This window comes from Tauraco erythrolophus, chromosome 22 (assembly GCF_009769465.1).
Source record: "Tauraco erythrolophus isolate bTauEry1 chromosome 22, bTauEry1.pri, whole genome shotgun sequence".
In the NCBI taxonomy this organism is placed as follows: Eukaryota; Metazoa; Chordata; class Aves; order Musophagiformes; family Musophagidae; genus Tauraco; species Tauraco erythrolophus.
The window spans coordinates 5,030,301-5,044,523 of record NC_141486.1 but is presented as its reverse complement, the minus strand read 5'-3'; positions in this window follow the sequence as shown (position 1 = coordinate 5,044,523).

Genomic DNA, 14,223 nt, shown 5'->3' with positions numbered 1-14,223 from the left:
CAATAATAATATCAACACTTTTACAGAAAGATTAAAGCCCTGCTGCTGCAAAATTCCTGGCTTCAGCAGGTGCCATAGGGCTGTGCAGGTGTGGAGCTGAAGAATGTGTTTCTTCATGAGCACCTACTGAACAAGGCACCCACATGCCTCTGAAAGCAAGTGAGATCTTCCCCCGTATCTAACAAAATGAAAGCTGAAACTGTGAGCACACCTCCCCATTTTTCACCTGCACAGCTACTAAGCAGATCCCAGCCAAGTTATTTACTCCTTTGTGTTCCTATCTCATGTAGGACCTTTCGTCCAGATTTTGCTAGAGGCAGAATTTGACTAAAAGAGGTGGCACTTGTACCTGGAGAAAACACAAGCACTGCAGGGGTGTGAAGGGGTAGAAAGTACTGCCTGCACCACCCTACTCTCTAAATAAGCAGCACCTAGTGCAAGTAACAGCCTGAGCTTTGAAGCAGAGGTGCTTTCCCAGAGGTGGTGCATCCTGAACACCTCATCACGTGTCAACGATCCACAAGGACAAAGCGATGGTCTCCAAGCCCCGCTGGCTTGCCTACTCCAGACAGGGAGGTAGGCAAGTAGATGGGAGAGTTAGGAGGCAGCCCAGGACATGGGTACAGACACCTGAGAGGCTTTTATTTGGGGGCAGAAAGATAGATACAGCCCACACCTGATCAGCTGGATGCTTGAGTTTCAGGAGTTTATGCTCCCAGGAGAGCGCCTTGCTGAGATGCAGTCGGGTGTGCACACGAGATAAGGCTTGTGGCCAATTCCATGTATGAGTATTTTATTTTATTTGACTTCTCTAAAGCAGAGGGAAGGTGTTAGACATCCTCATTGCTCCTGCTAGCTGCTGCTTAAGAAACCTGTCAGCCGTACTGACAGCGGGGGGTAAAGCCAACTCCCGGCACCCTGCGAGCCCACCGAGGCGTCCTGGGGGCCCGGGGGCTCCTAATGAAAGGCGCGTTGGTCAAGTCAGCTCAGCCCAGGGGTCAGTCCTGCTGCCACTCAGGGCTGCACTGAGCCATAATCGCTCTTATTATGTTAATGCTGGGAATGTGGCAGTTCTTCCCCTCCCTTTCCCCTTCTGTGTGGATTTACATCCCATCCGAGCAGGGAAAAAAGAAAGGGTTTATTGTTTGTGAGCATTAAGAGCAGATGTTTCAGCCAAAAGAGGGGAAAAAAAGGCTCGATTAACATGTAGCAAAGGGACAAAGATAACAGCCAGCAGAGGAAACCTGAAGTAACTCGGCTTGTTCCAGAACGGCCGAGCACCCACCCCAGCCGGCCCCGCGCCCCGCAGGGACCCGCTCCCCATTCCCGCACAACCCGCGGCTCCTGTTCCTCCCTCCTCTCCCTCCGGAGCTCGGAGGAGCGGCTCGTTCCAAAGTGCCGGGGGACCGGGAGAGCGGCAAAGACGCACCGGCTGCCAGCAGCCCCGTCTCGTCGATTTAACCCAGAACACACCGGCGCTGCGTGTCCCGGCGCTGGGACTGGGCTGGGGCTGACCCGGGGACCCGCTCCTGCCGCCTCCGGGAAGGATTTTCCGCTGATGTTGCCGACAGCAGGAGCTGGACTTGGCTGCCTCATCTCTCCTGCGCTCCTCGGCCTCTGATAAATCTTTCAGGCCCGTCGAATCCCGCTCTCCTCTCCGTGCCCGCTCCGGGATCAGACCTGCTGCTGCTTCCCGGCTCTGCTGAGCCCTTTCAGGGCCATTTGAACTCGTCTTTGGGACTTGAGTTGATCAAGATTTTTCACAGTCTCTTAAAAAAAACATAATAAACTGAACAGTTTTGTTTAAAAAAAAGGTGCATTTTTCATTAAAAGCAAGTGTTTTATTAAAATATTCAGTCTCTCCCCAAACCTTTGAATTGTAAACATTTTCCAAATGTATACTGACATATTTTGTTTACTAGCACCTGTGTTTGCAGTAAATGTTTTCATTAAAATATTTCACCGTAAGTTTCCAAGGGGGAAAAAAAAAAAAAACCAAACAAAAGAAAAGAAAAAATGAGTCTATTTTTAACCTCTCAGGATGAAAACAGTTTTGAATTGTTGTGTGAAATTAATTTCAGGATTTTTAATCAGCTTTAACCAGGTGGAGGAGGGAAGAGAAACAACTAAGGGACACCAGAAAACGGCAACAATACAATTGTCAACCTGGGTCAGACTATGACTATGACTAACGCCAGATGCTTTTAAAGAAGATATAGGCACTGCACAACAAACAGATGTAGGATAATCCATCTCCCTCTCCCTCCCACTTATTCTCCAGTGCATGCTGTTTTCCAAAAGAACTTTCTGAAGCCTCTTCCAAGGGTTTGTAGCATTAACTGCTCTAATTCTGTGCGTTCTCCTTGTCCAAGAGAGTGGCCAGTCCCCAGCAATCTTGTTAAATTCTTATTCTCAGACATTTCCTCTGGCAGTGAAACAAACTGTGGGGAAACAGTCCCTTGTATCAGTTTTGAATGTGCTGCTTCTTAATATCCCATCAACTGTCTCTTTGTTCTCCTGGCATGAGACACAGAGAGCAGAGCTCCCAGCCCACCCTCTCCAGCCTGTTCTTCGTTTCATACAATTTTCCCATATTCCTTTTGCATTTGTCCCTGAACTGAACTATTTTCTCCCTGTGGGAGTTTCCTCTGATCCCTTTAATGAACTCGAGTTTTGCCGTGTCTGTCCTGAGCTGGGGCAAGCAGCACTGCACACACAACATCATCGGTTCAACTCAGGGTTGCAAAAGGGTTTATACTTGGATGTCTACTGAAATTCTTCTGCATCCAGCTTCCAGGACTTTGTTTGTTGAGTTGTTTGTTTATAATGGTTTTGACTAAAGAATGAAGGTCTTACACTGACTGTTGCATCATTGCTTGCAGGACTGCTGGCCAAGGCAAAGCCCGAGCAGCGGGCAGGATGATGGCAGCTCTCCTTGTACTGCCTTTGCTGTGCGGCCCCATCTCTGAGCTCTTTGCAGTTGTACTTACCTGGGAGCTCACAGACCATGGTCCACATGCACGTACCAGAGCCTCTCTGCAATGGAGCTGCTCTTTGCCCAGAGAGGAGAGAGCTTCCCTGCCTGACCCTTGCTGGTACAATTTTCAGGAGCGGTGTGATTGTAGGCAATGGTGCTGCTGGATGCTCATGTCCTGCAGGTTGAAACACAAGAAGAGATGTTCTGGTCCTGTTCCTTCCTGTGTGAGACAGACCAAATAAACATCATGAAGAGTTCATAAGGTTTTTGAGTGGCAGATCAACATCTTGGTCCAGTTTCTGCCGAACAAACATGAAATAGCCTGACAGCAGTGCTTTCACCAGGAAGAAGGGTTCATCTCTGGGCTGTTCATGCTACCAGCACTCTCCAGGCTGCTGAAGGCTAGAAGTGAAGAAGTAGAAGATATGAGGAAGATCAAAGTATATGGAACAAATTAATGACAGTTTTGAATAAGAAAGAGCTTTAAGAATGCAGTAAATGTTGCGGGATGTGTGAAGGGAGTTGTAACAGACATAAAGCAGGTCCTTTAATAAACTAGAAAAGGAATGAAATCAATGATGGCTGAGTTACAAATAACAGAGATGAGCTACTGAACTCCTCTTTTGAAACCAGCCCTTCACAGAAAAGCACAAAAAACCGGGACAAATAATTAGGAAGCAATGAAGACCTTGTCAATAGAGCTGTTGATAAGGAACAGATAAAACGGATACTTAAATTGAATGCAGTGGAATTCCTTTTCACTGATCACTCCTCCTAGTGATCACCCAGCTCTCTGGATCAAACCTTCCTTTCAGAAGCCAGTTCCCATTTGTGTTGATATGTTTGCTTCTTGCTTAGACTGCTCAGCAGGGCTTTTGGTCATGAGGATTAGACTGAAAAGTTATTTCTCTGATTTTCTTTGATGTTTTCAAAGGTGGAAAAAACCTTGTGCTCTTGAGGGTCCATAAATCTCGGCGCCGGTTTAATGAAGTGTTGGCTCGAGCCATTTATAATTTCGCTTATCTATCTTGGCATTAAAATGCCCAGCAGAACTCACCTCATTCTCCCAAGATGCAGATTCTGGTTTTACACATATGCCTGATGTGGAAAGCTTACAGTTTCATGGGTCTCATGTGGTAGGAATTCAGTCTTAATAATCATCACCCATTGAAGTCAATTGGAGGGTTTTCACTGCAGGTAATGGCAGGTAGTTTAGCCTCTGCAGAATCAGCTTTTAAAATAAATATTCATAACAGAGTTCACCCTTTATGGGCACAACAGAGCATCTCAGTGAGCAATAGTCTTGCGCCTCAAAGGAGATATGCTTTATTGACATCGCTAAAAAATAGAAAATCACTAGGATGCTATCGGAGAAATTGGGAAACTTTTTTTGGCTGGATGGTTTGTAACTGTTTCACTCCTGATTTTAAACTGCGAGATCAAAAGTATGTCCCATAGGTGGTACTACTCTTAAAAGGAGGAAACAAGAGACATTGGCAGTTACTTCTGAGTCTGCCCAATTTCTGTTCCTATTGATGGGTAGGGAAACTACTTGAGTCTTGTCTCTCCCCGAGCCTCACACATGACTGTAGGCAAATAATGGCCCATTATTTGGGACACTATGTGCCTCAAAGATGTGCAAGGCAGCTCTTGATTACTCGGTAGGGGGATCCAAATCAATGGGAGGTCAGGGGTGAGATTCCGCTGAAAAAAAACATGGGAGGAGACAGCATTTATTTGGATTTCTGCAAGACGTGAGATGCACCTTGCATGTAATTCTCCAAAGCGTGATGGGTATTGACAGAGATGGAAAATTGCCAACTGGACAACAAGGGGAGGGTAAGAAATCAGAGGCACAGTAAGCACGGTTGGCAACACTGTCCAGCAGAATGCCAAAAAGGATCAATATTAGCACCATTTTTACTCTCCATCAATCTTAATGACTAGAGGGAAGGCGTAAATAAGGTGTTAATTCGAGTTGCAGATTGTACTCAAGGGGAGTGATGGCAAACACTGTAGACAATGAAATAACTCAAATGTGCTGAAGTGGTCAGCAGTACGGGTTAATGAAAAGCTGAAAGCCACCACGTTCAGATCGGATTTCTGCAGCCTATTTTTCTTGTACTTAACGCTGGTGTGAATCACTAGAGAAGTGAATCGAGTTGCGCTCTGTAAAACTTACAGGCTTGCACAGACCTCCTGCATAAACCTGTTAAATTCAACATGACCGTTGAGTTACTTATAATTGATTTCTGGACTGGGTTTAAACGAATGAATAATGAAGACAGTGCACTATATCTAGGGATAAATAATCTCAAAAAGAAGAAGATGAGCAGATTTAAGCTTCTGCCTGTTCTAGTCCTGCTACAGAATTGTACTCAAATGAAGGCGAGCACAGGCAGTGAGCTGGGGGCTGGTTTTGAACAATGAATCATAAACAAGGATGCAAAATCGTAAAATAAGAGTACCTACTCCTTCCCTCTTCCCTTGCAGTGGATGTAGACCATACCATAATCTCATTTCCACCTATAAAAATATTTCTTAAAATTGGTATTAAATATTTCATTGTTTATTAACAGCAAGAAAATTTAACAAAAAATAGTGCCTATGATTTGTTAGTAATATTTATCTACTTTGTTCCTACACAGCATATCCAAGAGATATTTCACAGTCTTCTTTATAATGGCGATGCTAGAGATATAAACTGCGTTAATAGAAAAAAATGCATAATAGCAATACAAAAAGGGCTGATTATTAATAAAACACTGTCAGATTAACTAACAGTAAAGTAAAGCCTATCTAGTAAGTGTTTGAGAGATAATTCTTCATTCCAAAGTGGTATTTTAGAGTTATGCACTAATAAAAAATTGCTTTAAACTTTCTACGAGATTAAAATTGAATAGTTTTTTTAAATTACTGGTAAAAATTCAAGTTAAAAGCAAGTACTAAATAATAGACATCAGTGTTGAAATCACATTATGGGCAGATCACATTTCAAAGAAAGGATGCTTTTTATGTTTTCAAGTGGCAAATGGCATCTGATACTGCAGTGTCTTCCTCGTTGGCTGAACAGCTTCTCAGCTGCGTGCTGACAATTTTAAGCACCAGTTAGGGTCTGGTCTATGGCCAAGTGAAGGCAGTGGGGTTTTCCCCTGGCTTTCACAGGGCTATGAATTGACTTCAAGGCACAGGAAAATACGGTGTGGGTACATTTAGACGACCATGAAGTGTATAGCAACCACTGTCTCAGGACAACAAGTCCAAGGAGCTGATTTGGTTACAAATGGGCTCCCGGTCAAGCTGCCCTCCTTGCTTCACAAGAAACAATCCAGGATGCCTCAATATGATTTAGGAAAAGATGTCAGATAGAAGAAACCACGAGAGGGATGTTGAAAGCAATGGCTTGTAAGATGGGGAGGGGAACAAATCTGAGCCCCCAAAGTTCAGAATATGGATGCCCCAAATCAGATACTTTAATCTCGTATTAATACTGTGAAGCATCCATGTGAAGAACTACTGAATATGCCTGTGAATTCAGTGGTTATCTACACAGGTGACTACAGCTGTGCTATACTGGAAAATTGTGGCTTATACATACATTGTCCCTTGCTGAAATAACAAAGAGACAGCCCACGCAGGAATCTGGGCAGTGAAAAATGCAAAGCACGTTCTTGTTCTGGTCTGCAACTGGAAGTTACAATAATACAAATAATAATAGTAAACAGTAAAGAGAATAATTTGAGAGCCAAAGGGTAGGGACAGTTGAAATAACTATAATAAATCATTCTGGGCTATAACTGAATGAAGAAAATCTGAAGATTATTATTGGCAAACACCTTGCATGGAAGCCTTTTTCCTGTATGAAAGAGCTGATGGAGGGAAATGTAGGTCTGGTAGTTGATACCAGCGAAAGCAGAGGACATAAAACTGAAAGCAATTGCCTTGCCACAGCAAGAGGATGACCAGAGGAGTGCTGATCCAGGATAAAAAAGGAGGAAACTTGCCTTTTTCAAATTCCTGCCCATGACTATTTTGTACGATCGCTGCAAAATTTGAAACACTTCACTTGGTACCAGCAGTAAAGTTGCTGGAGAATATTCACACTAAATCTGTCAGTGCTCCTGACTGGCTTCTGCTTCTCAGAGTTTGCAGAGTGAAAACTCCCCCAAATCAAGAAACTCTCTCTTCCTACCTCCATTAAAACCAACCATCGAAACCCTACAGCATGTATAGGCTCTGAATCTGATTGATCTTCTGAATTTGGAGAAGTATATAATTTTTACACATTTTTATTTTGTTGTCTTGTGCCTGGAGACATTCCTGGTTGGTAAAGAACCTTAGAAAGCTGTTTCAGCTTTAAGAAATGTTTTTATTATGGGTGCACATGACCCACTCTTTGGCTATTTCATGCTAAAAGAGACCATTTGAGCATCCAGCCCAGTATGTCTGAAAAGTCAGTTGTGAGGCTTGATTGCAACTGGTCCATGTCTGAAGAAGGCGAGGTGGATCCTGAAACTTTTGGATGTACTGCTGCTAGCAGGGTTGACAGCCTTCTACTACAGGTTCAACTCTTTTTCTTAAAAAACATACATCAGGCATTTATATGTCCTACCTTCGGTTCTCTTCTCTCCCTCTCAAAATATGGTCCTGTTACATCACAAGCATCTGGCACCGGGACAAATGTTGTCACTAGACACGTGGTGAGGGACATATCCTGTCCTTTGCCCTGAGGCAGTGGAATGGAAGCATTATCCACACTGGGAGATGAGAAAAATTAAAAAACCTGTCAGCTCTTACCACAATTCTCCTCCTTGGCAGTTCCAGAAAAATTTCTTAATACAACTTGTTTGGGAAACTTGTGTTTGGCTGCCCCAAGATCCTCATTGTTTCTTAGGCACAGTCCCAGAAGATTCAATAACAATAGACTGAAAGAGATGGAGTTAGAGAAAAAGTAGAACAGCTGGGAAGATAGAAAGATGATGGGAGTGGAGAGAGGAGTCTCTGTTCCACCTAGTATTCCGTATTTCTTGTTGCTGGAGTTCCAGCAAGCAGGTATTAATAATAAATAAAAAGAATTGTGAAGGTTATCAACACTGACCCTTTCCCTCTTTCAAGTAGTTCTCAAGTTCTTTTTATTGATTATACACAAACTTTATCACATATGGACCAGTTCTGTGCTGCCTTTCAAGGAAGACTGTAGCTTGAGCAACCCAGGCCAGAAACTGCTCATTTTCCCTTACTCTCCACTCTCATTTCTGAGAAATAAAAAGCTTTTGGAGTTCTAGGAAAAGTGGCACTAAAAATGCATGGTTTTGCCTTTCCCATTTGCTGGTTGACCACTGAGCTTTTGATATCATTTTAACACGAGAGACATCATGTTGAACAGCATTTTATGGTGCTGTTCCTGCAACAAACATGAGCCCATCATCTTTGTTCTGGCTCAGGGACCTAGTCATGAGAATTCACCTACAGAACAAGTGGCTGGCAACCAGATTACGTGCAAATTGTTGTTAAAGAGAATGCAAATATCACTTATTGCATATGCTACTGTATTCTGCACTACATGCAGGTACTATGCCTATTCTCTTTTGTATAATTTTAAATTAACCAGAATCTCAAATGAAGGGATATTGAAGGTCAAAGCCAACTCCTAAAGTGGGAGAACAATGCAATGAGCTATTCTGTTTTGCTCCTCCTCTGGCTTTAATTTCAAGGGGCAAGAGGATGCCATGGAGGTAATTGCCTACTTAATTTGTAATATGAATGCAACATCATGAAAAGTGCCAGACTGAGAACTTGTAAGAAAGCCTTTCAGAGTGATCTGGACTCTTCTCTTCCAGAGAAAGGGAAAGGCAAGTTGATAGTTTTTTGAATGCCGTGTGGTAAACCAAGTCTCATTTTTCAAGTCATGAATATTGAAAATGAACTTGCTAAGTATCCAAAAGGAGAAAAAGACTAATTAATTATTTTATAACCTTGTCAAATGGATATTTACAGATTGGAAGGGAAATGTGTGTGTGAGAGAAGAAATAAAAGATTACAGCATCGCATGTCCCAAATATTTGCAATTGCTTCTCCTGTCAACTCTCTGATACCTGGTACAGTGAGTTCTCCTCTACAGTCACAACCTCTCCCACATTTATGTCACTTCACACATTGATGCTGGGAGGAAGAAAACAACCTTAAATTGCTTCCAGCCAGGTTTCTGGTACCCTCAGGCTGGTCAGTGTGTCTCTATCAGAGGCATGAAGCAGTGGATGTGTCACACATTGTAATATCGGGGCTATTGTTGAGATGAAATACCACGACCTGCTCTAAATGCTTCACCAACAAGAACCTATTGCTTAGCTAACAGAGATCCTGTAGCATCAGAGGGAGAGATGTCGGTGTGACACAACACAGCCCTGAAATGTGTTAGAAGAAATCCAATATTACAGAATTTATATCTGCGAAGTTCATCCCCCTTAGATGCTTTCCTATATTTCAGGCCTGTTGAATCGATGGAACCAAGGGGCAGTTTGTCGTAGCACCCTGTAGGATGATATTAAATTCTTGCTTTATTGCTAATATCAGCAACTTTTTTAGACTGAGACAAGAAAGAAAGAAAGAAAGAGACGATGGAAGAGAGTGGTAGAGAGAGAAGCTACAAGATGCATTGCTTATATCGCTGAAGTCTTAACTAGGGAAAACAGGCAAAGTCCAGTTCCATAAAGCTTAAAAATAAACGATGTCCCCATTCTCTAGCTCTGTAGCAGTCCTTTAACAGCCACAGCTAGACTGGTAGTGAAAATAAAAGTTAATTACACTGTGGGTCTCAAAAAGGCCCTTTGAGCAGGAGCCAAGTGATCTGTGAGTCCTGCTTTGCCACCCTCGCACTATCCCACCACTGAAATCTGTGGTCTGGGTCCCTCGTTGTTGCAGAGCACAACATCCAGCCCATTTGACTGCTGTTGTCACAACATTTTTGGGTCCTGATGTCTCTATGCTAGGCATGGATGCTGTTTTTAGGCTTCCTGGGCATTCTGCAAACCCCTTAGGGCCACGGTTCCCACAGCACGCTGGTAGGAAAACGAGACACGGCCTCACTCTACCCATCTGGACAGTTTCGCTGAGAATCAGGGGGATTGCCAGCATGGTAAGGGGTGCTCTTGGCTGCTGCGGACAGAGGAACCAGGGGTTGTGTTGCCCACAACCGCTTTTCACCCACCACTTCAAGCCCTGTTAAAAAGCAGTCCAGCACCATCTAGGCTTGGTCCCTGAGCGCTTGAGGATTTTCCATTTTCCCTCTGCCCAGGGCTTAATAGCATTTCCCTGTTGTGAAACCGTTGCGAGAGTAAGGCTTAAATGTGAGGGTGCCAAGCACTGCAGGAACAAAAGTCCTATCAAAAGCTACAATTTCTCAGTAGCTCTGCCTCAGAGCCAGGACCAGCCCACCACAACCAACTCCCTTACCGTCTGTTTTCAAAACAACCTGGTATTGATTTATCCTGCAGAATTATAATCATAAAGCTGTAAGAAGGAGCTGGCAATTAATGCCTGGAGTTAATTTATTGTTGGTGTAAGCAGGAGCGACTCCTAAATCACACAGGGTGTCTCCATTTACATCTGTGATGAATTTGGCCCACCAAGAGAGCATGACTAAACTTCTGGGCTCTTTGTGATCTCCTTCATTCGCAGCAGCGAGACGGTTATTATGCAGTACGTATTCGATCTGCTTTCATGGCAGTTGCATGGCAATTAGAGTAATTTTGTGTAAAAGGCTTCCTCAGAGATGGCATCAAGGCACGGGCTGAATGAAATGGACACAAACTTTGCTGGATATGGAACTAATGTTAAGCATGATGATAGAACCCAAGGCTTCACTGGGTTTTTTTAATTGCTCTTGGAGCCCTAAGAAATATTTTCTTCCCTGGTTAGAACCACAATAATATTTCATTCCCACTGCTTACCCTAAAAAATGGATTTCCTTTCCCCTCTCAGTTGGTGATTTGTTTTGCATTAATGCCTTTCATAACTCATACGTTTCGCCATTAAAAATTAATGCTTGGTGCTGACATAAACAAATGAAATTTGTATTATTAATGTTTTACATAGGTAAGACTTTGTAATAACAGATTCATCATAACAGACTGTTTTAATTAAAAGACTTGCTCATTCCCTAAACTGATTTCAGACATAATTTTGGGCATTGAGAGGAGAGTCTTGTACAACTGCCTGGAGAGGAGTGATCAATAAGACCTCACAAGCCTTTTTTGTAAGTTTGCACCTGAGTTCAGTCAAGGGATCTGCTGTCTAGGTTATATTCAAGGAGAATAGCAAGTGGGAAATGCACCCACAAGTGGGAAAGTGATGGCTGTTGCCTTGGTGCAGCTTCAGGCCTCTACACCAGTTAAAGTTTCTACTTGAGGTCCAGCTAGACATTGGATATTGTTTTGCTGCATGGAAGTGCATTGAAGGTGAATAAAACACCTGAGTGGTGGGACTGCACTAAGGGTTTGGCTTCAGGTCTTCGGACTCTTTTCCATTTGGCTGGAAAACCGTGTGCCTCTCAGGATAAATCTCACAAGGAAAGTCTGCAGGATGATCTCTAGCCTGGCCTTCGGGAGTACAGATCTGACTTTGAAGAGATGGGAGTCAACTGGTTATCACTGCTCTTAAGGTACAGTACGAAGCTTCTGGCACCAGGAGACATACTCTCCACTGCTTCACTACAAAATTAGACATTAGGAAATAGAAGGAGAATAATAAGTTCAGTTATAACCTGCCTCAATTTAGTTTCCTCTAACAGAATAGTGCATACATGAAGTTCATGTTAATTATAACATCAAGCAAACTTTTATTTGAAAATTTCTCATTAAAAATTTGCTTCTGGTTCCGAGGGTAACAGTGTTGACTGTCCAAGAGAAGAAAACCTTGCTACTCAGCTGCGAGGCTGCGGGTGATGTCTCTGTAATATGGCTGTATGATATATTTCTAGGCAAATGAAGCTCTGGTTGAGAATAACTCAGTGTAAACTCCATTACAAAGCAGCGGTAATTGTTCCACAAGACAGGGCTACAGTCCTACAAAATTCACAAGAAATTCAAACACGTTAAAGCACGGAGACGGACAGATGTGAAAGAGAATGAAAATAGGAGCACACTTTGTGGCAGAACTGGGAGCAGCGGTACAAAGTGAGCTAATGACAGGGAACAGGGTGATGGGAAAACATCAAGGGGGGCAATTTCTAAAGCCCATTGCACTTGCCTTACTCTTCCACTGTTGAAATCAATGGAAATGTGCAGTTCAGTTTTTCCATACCAGTGAGTTCAAGGGGAGCTGAATTAAGCCAGGGTGCTTTTAAGTCACCCACCCTCCACATCTGTAAAGAACAATTGGAAGAGTGAAGAGCTAAGAATTGAAACCATTTTTAAAAAGCTGGCCCTAGAAAATGGTTCTGGGAAGCCAGGAGTGCTAAAAAGAAAAAGAGAAAGATGATAAGAACAGACTATCTGTATTGGACATCAGGAGCTTATAAAAGGCTGCGGGATGTAAAATGGCATCACTCTGGAAAGGACACGAAAGTGATGAAGTGAAGAGCAGGGCTGTATGACATGCTCATTAATGGGCAAGATGACTTAGGCTGTTTGGTTACCTAGAAGCAGGTGGTATAACCGCCCTCTCCACCTCCTATGGCTCCACTGCCACCAGTGCAGCCCCACATGAACCAGTGGAGATGGATTCAGGCAAAAATGGTATTGCAGATGGAAAAGGAGGTTTGCGTGTGCCTAACATGGGGTGGGAATACAGATGTGTACAGATCAGGAGTGTGTATCTGTCTCTGGGTCTGACTCTTACCGTTGGCATCAAGAAGTTTGAGTGTAGCCCTTTGATATATGTGCGCTGTAGGGATTTTTACATTGCAAGGGGCAACTTCCACTAAAAGAAGGTTAAATGTACTCTTTGCACCTTTTACAAGCATGTGTTGCAGCTCTGCAGCTGCGTGTCTAGCATGAGATTGCAGCCATTTCTGCAGCCTTTGTGCTGCTGAACCTATTTAATTAGACGGAATTGAATTGAATCTGCTAAGCAGTTATTGTCAAGACTGCTTTCTGTGCACGGATACATTGTTCGGGAGCCCACAGGAGTGCTATGCTGGACATGGGAACATTGTGCCTTCAGCTGAACCCCAGCCAGCTCCACAAAGCAACGGCGAAGTAAGACAGAGATTTCAGGCACTAATCTTAAGATAAAAGTTAAAAAAAGAGGTCTATTTGCCCAGCTCAGTGATCACGAGAAAGGGAATACGGACCACTTCTGCCCCAGCCAGATAAGCAAGGCTGATATTGCCTGGCATGGTTTCTCCTAGATTTCAGGAGGCTGAAAACAGGCTCTCCAAAGGAGATGGCAATGGGAGGGGACACGCTGCTCCCAGAGGAGCCCGGGCTGCCCCCGCTAACGCAGAGCCTCCCGGGTGGGGGCGGACGGCGCTGTGCAGCCGCAGCTTCATTTGTTTGACAGGGCTGTGCCAAGGCAGAGCGAACGTTCATTTTCCTAACTTTGCATCAATAATTAATCAAAACTGGTTTTACATAAGCCTGAACATAAAATTATTAGCTCCTGGAGGTTCTTCCAGCAGTTACAGCAAGACCTCTGTCAGCAGCTTCGGAATTGATGTGCTTTAAAAGGAGAGGAACATTGGTAAATACTCATTTCTTACCCCTGCTGTTGCTCAATCAGCTCTCACCTTTCATTCGCTTTTCCTTTCGTGTTTGGAGGGGAGAAAAAAGGAAGGAACAAAGCGGGATTTTACTTAGAAGAGAGGGGTGAAGAAGGAAACTTTCTCTCTTGATGAACATGAGAAAACTGGTTTGCAGAATAATACAGTAAACTGAGCCCTTCCTCAAACCTGGGTGTGTTCCTGGAATTTCAATTAAATTGGAAGATCTCTGGGGCACAGTCTAGCTTTTCTATTCTCTTTCTTTAAGACATTTAATGTGACAGGGTGTTGATCCTTGGTTATTTCTCTGAGGTGCTTTTGTGGTAAAAATAAAACAATAAAGAGAACATTATCTCGACTTGGCTCGTCTGATGACTGGTACAGCGTGGGCTGAAATGGAGGGCTCATGCAGTGAAAGGACAAACCTCTGGTCCTCAGGAAAAGCTTTCATTGCTTAGGCTGGTAGCTTTTATGGTCTTCATTGAACTTTTTCAGGGAACCATCTCTGAGGTCTATCCCTCTGCTCTGGATCTGCAATGGGCAGTTC